This window comes from Peromyscus leucopus, chromosome 19 (genome assembly GCF_004664715.2).
Source record: "Peromyscus leucopus breed LL Stock chromosome 19, UCI_PerLeu_2.1, whole genome shotgun sequence".
Taxonomy (NCBI): Eukaryota; Metazoa; Chordata; class Mammalia; order Rodentia; family Cricetidae; genus Peromyscus; species Peromyscus leucopus.
This window is the reverse complement of record NC_051079.1, coordinates 37,766,107-37,777,533: the sequence shown is the minus strand read 5'-3', so window position 1 is coordinate 37,777,533 and position 11,427 is coordinate 37,766,107.

Genomic DNA, 11,427 nt, shown 5'->3' with positions numbered 1-11,427 from the left:
TGTTTTTGAAGAAACTGAGGTCACAAGACACTTGTCTTGGTTTCTAGGAGTTTTCTCACAAGCACTCAGAAGTCTCCTCACATGACTCCATTCTTGGACTGTATTCTAACACTCCCAGGCCAGATAGCCAGGTGAATGCATTGATGAACACTGTCTCCAACAAGGGAGGTGAGGATGTACATCTGAGGTTATATTTTGACCTCTACCTGTATACCATGGCACTTGTGCACTTGCACTTAGACACACACACACACACACACACACACACACACACACACACACACATATAAGTAAAATTAAATATTATTAACAAAAACATGTTTAAATTTCCAACAGGGTATATGTGAGGGAAGTAGGGTCTGTGGCATTGTTCCAGCAATCCTGTTAATAAATATACCAACCTAGAGACAGTAAACTAGCTCGAAATGAGTTGAGTAGAAAAACTTCCAAAGTACGTTAATTAATAGCATCTTTAGAAAAGATCTATCTTCATCTGAAATGACTGTAAAAAAAAAAAAAGAGTAAAACTTTTGTTATGCACATTTAGATATGGCAGTCAAAAATGTTCACGTGGGGGAGGGGCACAGGATTTGCCTGGGGTTTAGGGCCTAGAGATTGGGGTGGTTTCGCTGGGAGACCAGCCACTCACTTGTTCTTCCAATTGGTGTGGGTGGCACTTGTGCCTATAGGGCCTGCTGATATCTCCAAAGAGCACTGTCGTTGGGGAGGATGCTGGGGTAGGTGGGTTTGGGCGGCAGAGTGGGTTTTGTGGGAACAGAGTCCAGTGGGTGGCAGCGTGGTGGTGCAGACTGCCTGCAGGTCTCTCACCTGCTGGCCAGCTGCTGGGGTCTGCTGAAAATAGTGGGTTTGTTTTTTTTTTTTTTTTTCATACACTATATTCTGGTTGCTGTTTCCCCTCCCCTAACCCCTCCCATTTCCTCCTTCTCTCCCTTCCCCTCCCATTCTGGATCCACACCTTTTCTGTCTTTCCTTGGGGGGGGGGGGACAGGCATCTAAGGAATAATAGTTTTAACAGGTAAAACAAAAAACAAACAAGTTGGAATAGGACAAAACAATCAGAAGAAAAACACTAAAAGAAAAATCATGAGAAACACACACAATGCAGACACACACAGGTTTTTACACACACACATATACACACACACATTTGTACACAGGAATCCCATAAAAACACAAAAACTGGAAGCCATAATATATATGTAAAAGACATGCAAAGTTAAACAAAATACCTAGGACACAATTATGAGACAAAGAAACCCCCAAAATGCCAAATATGCAAAGATACCATTTGGTTCGTTTTGTGTTGGCCATCTCCTGCTGGGCATGGGGCCCACCCTTAAGAGTGGTTGTTTCCCCAGTGACACTCACGTGGAGAAAACTGACTTTTCATTTGCAAGTGGTTACCAATTGGAGACAGCTTCTGGGTTAGCCATGTATCTACCTCTCCTCTCATCTCCAGGACCCAGCCTGATGCAGACCCATGCATGTCCTGTGCATGCTGCCACATACTCTGTGAGTTCATATGTGCATCTGTCATGCAGTGTTTAGAAGGCCGAGTGTTCTTGGTGTTCTCCATCCCCTCTGGCCTCCTTTTTCACAGGGTTCCCTGAGCCTTGAGGGGAATGATTTAATGGAGGCATCCTGTTAAGGGCTGAGTGTCCCAAGGTCTCTCACTCTTGACATAATGTTTGGCTGTGGATCTTTATATTTGTTCCCATCTACAGCAGGAGGAAGCTTCTCTGGTTATGACTGAGCAAAACACTGATCTATGAGTATAGAAGAATGTCCTTTAGGAGTCAGTTTATTGCTACATTCCTTTAGCAGAATGGTCGTATTTGGTTTTCCTCTAGGTTCCTGACCTATCTAGTCTCAGGTTCTTGGCCACCTGAACAGTGTTAAGCATGGATTCCATCTCATGGAGTAGGCCTTAAATCCAATCAGATATTGGCTGTTTGTTCCCACAAGCTCTGTGCCACACTGCATCAGCATATCTTGCAGGCAGAATATCACTGAAGATCACAGGGTTTGTGGCTGGGTTGATGTTTATGTTTCTCCATTGGTAACACACGGAGTACCTTCCTGTACCAAAGATACTAACACATAGTGGTGAAGGCTCTACCTAGGCACCAGTTCGACTTCTTCATGTTCAATGAGTTGTGTGGATGTTGTCTTTAGCAATAGGACCTTACCATCAGTTTGTGGAGTATAACTAATCGCCTTGGTAATAGCCTGGGTTGTTTGGGAGTTCCCATGGGACCCTTTTGATCAACAGCTCAATGAGATGTAACACATTTCTGGTACTGGAAGCTTTGCTTGGTGATGAGAGATGCCCACTTGGGGCGCTGACCTCTCTGTTATTTGGCAATTTCATTTAAATTGACATCATATATGTGTATCATTTAGGAAGCTTCTGCTGTATTAGTTTTCCACACAAGCCCTCAAATGGCCCTTAGTTTTCGATGTTTAGCTGTCTTTCCCTGTAGTCCCCCCCACTCTCCTCCTCTCTACCCCTCCCCATTTAATCCTCCTGTTCCAGCCCCTCCCCCAGCCATCCATAACTATCTAATTCTATTTCCTCTTTCCATCACTGTGACAAAACACAATGACCAAGGAAACTTATAGAAGAAAATGTTTAATTTGGGCCTCATAGTTCCAGAGGGTTAGAGTCCATGACCATCATGGCCATGGCAGGGAGCATGGCAGCAGGCAGGCCGGCATGGTGCTGGAGCAGTAGCCGAGAGCTAACATCAAAATGTACAAGCACAAGGCAGAGAGAGCTACCTGGGAATGGTGTGGGCTTTTGAAACCTCAAAGGCTGAGTGATACACACCCTTCAACAAACCATACCTCTGATACTTTCCCAAACAGTTCCATCAGCTGGAGACTATTCAAACATGTGAGCTTTGGGGCCACTGTCATTCAGACCACCACAATGCCTGTAAAAGAAAAAAATGCAAAAAGGCAACATTTGGCAGGAGGTGCGTTAAGCTGAAATGTGGCCAACCCACCACATTTCACCTGTCTCTGCTCCACCTCATAGGCGTGACAGTTACCGGAAGCCTCAGTGGGGGTAGTACTTCCAGGTCAAAGCTGGAACAGCTACCCTCTACAAGCAACCCTCCAAGCCCTGCTTCAAACACACCACCTCTAGATTCTCATTGCATGAGAAAAATGAAACCCCTAATTTATTTAGTCCTCTGTACTGAGGTTTCAGTTCACTGTGCTTCTGTGAATTGTTGACCCAGATTCCTTCCACTTACCGATTCCCTAGTTAATAGTAAATTGGATGTCTGGAGAGATGAATTCATTGTTCTGGGCTGAGAGAGTTCTGTTGAATGAAATAACACCAGAGGAGTAATGTGGTCACCAGACAAATACGAGCATCAGTTTCTTTGGATAACTTAATAGTGAAAGCAACTTGAATAATTGCCTAACAAAACAGAAATAGCAGACTGAATCATGGTCTGTTCAAAAGGGCTGGTACATGGGTACTGGGGCAAAGCCCTTTTCTACAGCTACTCACATTAACAATATAGTTCTAGTGTCAATTCATAACTGCATTGTCAGCGATTGAAATGTAAGAAACATGCCTTCTAGATAACCTTAGGGAGCATACAGACTTCAAATTCCTGCCATATAAAATGAGCAGGGTAAGTATGTACCACTGCAAATATTTGTAACAGAGGAAACCCAGTGTACAGAATGATTTACACAGGTCATAGAGAAGTTGACAGCCAGGTTGATGTGATGTAGTAACTCAGATATTAGCAACAACAGGAAGCCAATACCACATTAGACAGAAGCACTGGTACTCCAGAGCACAGGCAGGTCAATAATCTTACAGAGGCTGAAGCAGTGATGGGCTGACCCTATGAGAACTGGAGCATGGAATAAATTCAGCTGCTGTGCAAGAATCACTCAAGGCAGAAAGAAAGAAGGGGAGAATACCCTGGCTTCTCTCTTTCTCCTCACTCCAGCCCTCTCCCATCATCAATGTCTTCCACTAGTTGAACTCATCCCACTGGTTCATTTCATCTCCCACTTCTCAGGTCACACTCCATCATGGAGGGAATCCTGGGCAGGAACACAAGGCAGGAACCTGGAGGAAGGAACTGAAGCAGGGGGCACAGGGAATATGTCTAGGTTTGTGTCAAATTGACAAAAAACCAACCAGCCCATAGACCATAGAGAGGACCTTCCACAGAACTGTGGTGCATAACAACTTTCATAAGTCAGTTCTACCATGAAAGAAAACCACAGACAAAAGACAAAAAAAAAAAGAAAAAAAAATCAGAAGCCAGGCAGGTCTAAATCAGGGGCATTTATGTTTTGGTTTCCATAGCAGGTTATATGGAAGGAAAAACATATAGGAAAACTGCTTGAATTTAAAATGACTGTGGCTACAGAAGACCAATGATTGGTATATAAATATGAAATTTTATTCAGTGTAAGGCAAATACATACCAACATATACTGTGTTCATAATCTATTTGTCAAGTGGGTATGATGTGATTTGGACTGAACAATACAGTTCAAAAGTATATAGTTAATAAAAATAATTCCCTTCACAACGGGAGCTGACTTACATGTATGTTTTGTTTAATTATTATTAAATTAATCAAAAGTTTCAAGCAAACTCAAAATCTAAGAGTTAGGGAACTATGTTGAACTGAGAGCCTCTTACTGACCACCAACCAGTACACAAAGAAGTCTTTTTGGTTGTAGTAGTTTTCTTTCCATGGCTATGGTGCCTGGGCCTATGTAGAAAGGCTCCCAGAAGGCTCAAGGATGGTTGTGAATCTGTCACACTGGTCATGCCAACGTTGTCAGCCTTCACCAGGCTACAGGGTCCTGATTCTTGGCTAGGAAGTTTGCTACAGACTGGATGCCAAAAGTCATTCAAAAGTCCAGATTTTTAAAGCTTTGGTCCATACTTGTGGCACTATTCGGAAGTTGTGGACCTTTTAAAAGTGCAGCCTAGAGAAATATTTAGGTTTGAGGTGAGCTTTCAAAAGAGATTGCAGAACCCTGGTGTCTGTCTCTCTTTTATTTCTGGCCATACAGAAAAGGCACTTGTTCTGTGGCATACTCCCACATAATATACTCCAACAGTGCAATGGACAGTGGACTGAAACTGTCAGAGAGACAAAATAAACCTTTCCTCTCTTTAAGTTCATTGTCTTAGGTATTTATAACCATACCGGGACACTGTGTAACACAGAAATTCTTTAGGTCAAGATTCCCATGTCATACAGATGAACTCCCAGAATTAAAAGAATATATTCCCCTTCAGTTATAGGAGGAACTGGGTTTTCTGAATTGAAGTACCTGATTGTCATTAAGAGCAAGGCCAAAGGGAAAACTCCTTCCCAATCCTGCCACTCGGTAAGTTTCTTGAGGAGCCAGGTTGATGCTACACAACAGGTCACTGGGAAAGGAATACGCTGGATGTCACTTGCATGAGTATCGGCCTCTTCGTCCACACTTTCAATCAGGAGCTGGCATGGTCACTGTAACTCCAAGAAACTATGAGCATTCAAAAGTAAGGCAGCCAGAACACAGAATTTCATTCGTGCCTTAAAAAAAAATTCTCCCATTCACCCCACTGCCCGCAGCATGGGAATTCAGGAAGGAGTCAACATGGACAACCACTGGATTAACAGAAGTTAATGAAACTCGCTGGAAAATTATATTTGAGAGCGAACTTTCACTCAAAAGAAGGCATTTATCTAAAGCGACCTATGGGTCTAACTTGTTTACACTTAACATTTTAATAGCTGGAAGGTTAAGGTTTGGGAGCAAGAATTGCTGTTATTCATCTAGAAGCAATTGATTATGTTTTTGTGATCTTTTTTCTCCCGTGAGTATTTAAAGGGGGTCTGTTATAATGTCAAGCCCTGATCTTTTTCTTCAAAGGAAGCAGGAAACATAAGAATTAACTCAATAAAATGGCACTGTAGCATAGGGAAGCCATCCTACCCATCTGCCCTTGGAGGAGATAAGTACAGACAAGGTTGAAAAGGACACAAGGCATTTGGGGACGCGGATTTGATGAAAAGTTCGTTCTGCAGAAAAACCAAGGCAGATTCTGAAGGGCCTTCAGGTGGCAACTTCCCACCGCAGGCAGAAGCGCGGCAACAGCTTTCTCCCAGCCATTATTCACCACCCATCCTTGGCCCCTTCTCTGCAGGATGCAGATAATTAACCAGCACGTTTGGCCAAGGCTCTCGAAATTGTCCTTTAGTGTTTCTTCCAACTGACAAGTTAACAAGATTCTGGGGTTTTCTAAACCAACTCAACATAAGGACCAGAAAACCCATGCACTGTGGATAATCTTTTCGTAGTTAAATGTGCTGTCTTCAATCTTGTGCTCCCATTTAAATAGCCAATTCTATACACATTATGGCTTTGGAGAAAGTGCTGTGATTTCCAATTTGAGGGGTAACAGGGTACTTTAAGGCAATTGATCTCAGAGGGAGCAAAATAACTCAGTGCCCAGGAGTTTTTAAAAGCAATTGCAACTGCTGAGGCCACTTTGCGCATTCAGCTCCAGTGTGAACCCAGGAAGAATGCCTCCATAGCAGAAAACATGGGGAGAAAAATGGAGTAAAGCATCCGAAAGTACCTAAATACCCATCCTTATTCACAACTTGAAGTTAAAATAACAGAATTTCAGAAATCAAAGGGGGAAAGGGAGGCCATCAGATCCAACTTTTCCAGCCTAGGCTTTATAGTTTTTCTTACAATTAGATGTTCTTAGCTCTGTGGGCCACATTGGATTCACCTTGGGAGCTTCTAAAAGAGAAACAGGATGTATGTTCCCATGCCACATCAATTAAATAAAAAAATACCTGGGGGGAGGGGACCAGCTCTGAGCAGTTTAAAAACCTTTGTTCCAGAATGGCAGGAACTGACAGCCACGGGACTCTGGCAGTCCAGCTTGATCGGGGCCACATTTGGAATCTCCAGTGACAAGCATCTTCGTGGAAATCCATTTCCAGAACATTCTGTGTGTTTGTTTGTTTGTTTTTGTTTTTAATTAAGCTTTCTTTTGCTTTGGAGTATAGTCAAGTCGTCTTATTTGGTTAGTTGTAGCAGAAGCCGGATCCTTCTCTCCACAGTTCCAGTCCTATACTTACGCAGGGGCTTAAGCTGGCATCTAGACAAAACTCAGAGGCATCACTCCCACCTAGCACAATGGGCTCCCCAGCTTCTCAGATGTTTCCTTTGGGCAAGGCGGACTTGAGAAAGGGTTTTGCTGTATCCTCGACTGACCTTGAACTCATTTTATAGCCCAACTTAACTTCAAATTTCCATCAGTCCTCCTTCTGACTCAGCCTCCCACGTGTTGGGGATTACAGGCTTGCTCTTCCCAATCAGCTGTTTCCTTTAAAGGGCTCCTAGAGGCAGTTGTTATGAACTTAAGCTGATCCGGCCCCTTTTCCTTTGTATATCATTAGTGGGCACGCATACTCCGCCTATTCTTCCTGCCTTGGGTAACTCAGCAATGGAGGGCTGTCATCGTTGCCTGCCATCTACTCTAATTCCATTGGACATTTTCCTTAGGAAAGGCTCAGAAAGTGAAGGCTGTAGCCGCGTGAGAGCCAGGACAGATTTCTGGCTGAATGATGGCAAATGGTGGGCAGTCACTATACGGTCATCTCGTGGTGTGGCTACAGAAATTACCTGTGCTTCCTAGGACTGCATTCAACCCCCGCCATCTCCACAAAGAGGTAGGCAGGGGAGATACCTGGAGTAGGTCGGACTGATTGCTCTTCAACACAGAAAAAAAAAACAGAGGAAAATGAGCTCAACAGGTAAGAATTGTTTTTAAGTTTTCAGAGAGCTGTGGGAAACAAAGTAATGATAGACACCTGTAATCTCCAGGCTCAGGAATGGGGAGAACAGAGGGATCTCAAATTTGAGGCCAGCCTGGGCTACAGGGAAAGACCATGTCTCAAAAACAAAAACATACTTCCAAAAACTCAATTTGTTAAATTTAAAAATCAAGGACTAATATGGAGGAAGCAAATGAAATGGGAAAACATTGAAAAAAGAGATTCTAGCATTTGGGTACATGTCTGGGCCAGGGGTCCTGTATACACGAGTTTAGGCGGTCATCAGCAAGGCCCCATGGGTTATCTAATTAAAAGGGAAGATGGTCCAATGGCTTCGATAGATAAAGCTTGGAAAGGGGGAGGAGTTGCCTTCAAGCTTAAAAAAGAATAATATCATTTTTATTTTCTCTTTGGGTGTCTGTTGGCAAAGGTAAAGTACTCAGGTTATTGGTCTACACTGGCCCCATCTCTTACTTATTCCTTAATCCTTTTGCTTTTCCCCATGTGTATGTTTTGTTGTATTTATTTATTTGGGGGGGCCCCACGGGCCCATGGGTGCCACCACACACATGTGGAGCCCAGAGGACAATTTGCAAGGAGTCTGTTCTCTCTTTGTACCATGTGAGGCCTGGGACTCAAACTCAGGTCATCAAGCTAGGCACCAAGTACCTTCACCTGCTGGGCCATCTCACTGGCCCCCACGTATGTTTTAAATCCCCACATCATACTAGAATGTCCCTCCATCTTCATAGATAAATATGAAAGTTCTATTATTTGTATATATTCTTATAAATTTTGTGCATATTTTATGCATTTTGGTTTCCTAGAGTTTCCTCTTTCCACTGAGATTAATTTCTTTTTATTAATTTAGTTCTCCTAGGTGTCCTGGATACTAGTCCCTTGTTGGCATTAGAAACTTGATTTATAGTCTATTAACATTCAAATCTTTCTAACAATGTTGCTTAGCTGTAATCAAAATCAACTTTTTCCTATAGATGTCACATTTGAATTTTTATTTAATAAATCCTTCCTACCTAAAGGTCAGAAAGCTAATTCTTCACTTTATTTCCAATTCACTTCCTGGTTCTGACATTCATATTTGTAACTTTAAGCCATCTGAACTCTACCTTTATACAAGGTATAAAGCTCGATCTTCTGCCTGTAATGATCCTGTTCGTCTGACCACATCTGCTGCTGCTGCTGTCCTCCTTCCCCGTGGATCAGGGTCCCCCACCCCACTATATTTTCTTCCAATCTGTTTTGTTTTGTTTTTTCTTGAGACAAGGCTTTTCTGTGTAGCTTTGAATATCCTGGCACTCACTCTGTAGACAAGGCTGACCTCGAACTCGTGGAGATCTGCCTGTTTCTGCCTCCCAAGTACTGGAATTAAAGGTGTGCACCACCACCACCTGGCTTTGTTTTCTTCCAGTCTGTTTACGAGGTTTTTGTTGGCTCTTCTTTGCCTTGCTGATCTGTTTGGCTTCTTTGTACCAGGATAACACTATGTTTTTCACCGGTTTTATGGGCTGTCTTAACATTTGCCAGGACATGATACCCTGTTTTTCTTTTCCAAAATTTATTTGCTGCATTAAAGGCAAAAAAAAAAAAAAAAAAAAAAAAAAAAAGCTTGATGGGGCTGGATCACACCTCTACCAGGAGATTGGTCTCATATGTTTATCACTTGAAATAACTGGGTTGCTGCCCACAAAGGAGCACACTTGTAAGTAGAACACACTTGGAGACTGAGGCTGAAGGATCACTTGAGTTCAAGTTCAAGACCAGCCTAAACTTTTAACAAGACCTCTCTTCACAGATTAATAGAAGTTGGATGGATGGATGGATGGATGGATGGATGGATGGATGGATAGATGGATAGATAGATGTTTTTAAATTACTTTTAAAATAGCTAACTTAGTATTTGTGAACTTCCATTTTCCTAAGTAAATTTTAAAGCAAAGAATCAAGTTCACCAAAAACAACTTTAACTACAAAATATTTAAAGTTATTATAATAACTTAGAAACACACGCACACACCTACTTACCCTGTTATCTTGTCTTGCCCAAGGAGCATCTCTCCATTTATTATTTATCCTTTCTGTCAATTACAGATGGAACTTGTATTTTATAGGGTTCCTGTGCATTCTTGAATGAATTAAGTTCGGTCTGTATTCAAGTGTTTCCTGGATAGGGACACAGAAATAATGCCAGTTTTACAGAAGGCTCTGATTAGTATGACTTTCCTCAGCACATTAACATCCTAACACCATGTACCACCCAACAACTTCAGCTAGAAACAAAATAGCTACTCCAACTGCCCACTCACCTGTCTCCTCAGGGCTCTACTCTACCCACATCCGGCCTCCAGCTGCCTTAAGTCCTAGTTCTGTGGCAACTTGACCCTTCCCAGAACCTGGTCACCCAGTACCAAAGCACCTAAGATCCGACAAGTCCTTTTTTTTTTTTTTCCTGGCCAGTTGATACTCAGTTTCTACATTTTGGCAGTCTTGGCTTATCCTTTCCCAGGCAGTACCTGCCTGCAAGCAGCAGATTTCAGGGGAATGTAAGGAGAGAGGTTTGAGGTTGCTGTTAAAAGGGCATGGTTACTAAATAACCTGCGTCCTCACTCAAGTCAAGAGAGCATTGACTCAGCCTGATCAGAGAGAAACGATGCCCTTGCTGTCTGGAAACCAATACGAAGATCTTTGTAGGCACTTCAAATCTGTCATTTGGTGATTGCCAGTTTCTTGAGTGTCTGTTTAATCACGCAGTCTCACCCTCGAAACCACACCTGTGCATGACCAGATTCCCGTCAAGGGAAGTGCTAGGATGATATTCAGTGGGCCTGACGTATGTAAAGACAGCAGTATAGGTCCTTGGGCAGGAACACACAGCATGTTCATCCTCTGGGCCACATGGGGTGAAGCAAGGAGCCTGGAACCCTGAGGCACACTTTTATGCACAGTGAGCATTGTCCAGGCTTCCAAGAGGAGCCAGGACCAAGGACACCTCACAACCTGGTAGAGGACATCCCCTGCCTGTGCTCTGAGGATCATGTTCATCATTCTAGATCCATAAATGGTTTTCATTATTTTCTGTTTCCCAGCTTATCTGGGTGAGAAATCAACTGTTTCTTAAAAGGTCAGCAGAACTTTCCAGTGAAACCATTTGAATCTGGAGTTCAAAGGAGGGGAAGTTATTAAACACTACTTCAATTTATTTAACATTTATGGTTCTGGTCAATGTTTGCTTATTTGTTGCTAAAAAAATATTGAACCTATAAATGAGGGAATGTTTGATTTGAAATTGATAAAATGCCCAGAAGTTTCAGAGTTACTTACTTAGCGCAGATTTAGCCTGGAGAGCTGCAGTGTATTGCCCTGTGCTGCCACCTAGTGGTAGCTTTTCTCTCTGGTTTGGATATTGACAGGACAGATACTAGAACAATGGCTAACTCAGATCCCCCACAATTCCCAGAGTTCAGTGTGGTGAGCACACACTCAATTTGTCTGCTACTGTAGGGTTGGGCCAAAGGAACGCCTACTGCCTCTAAGACTTCCACAGAAGTGA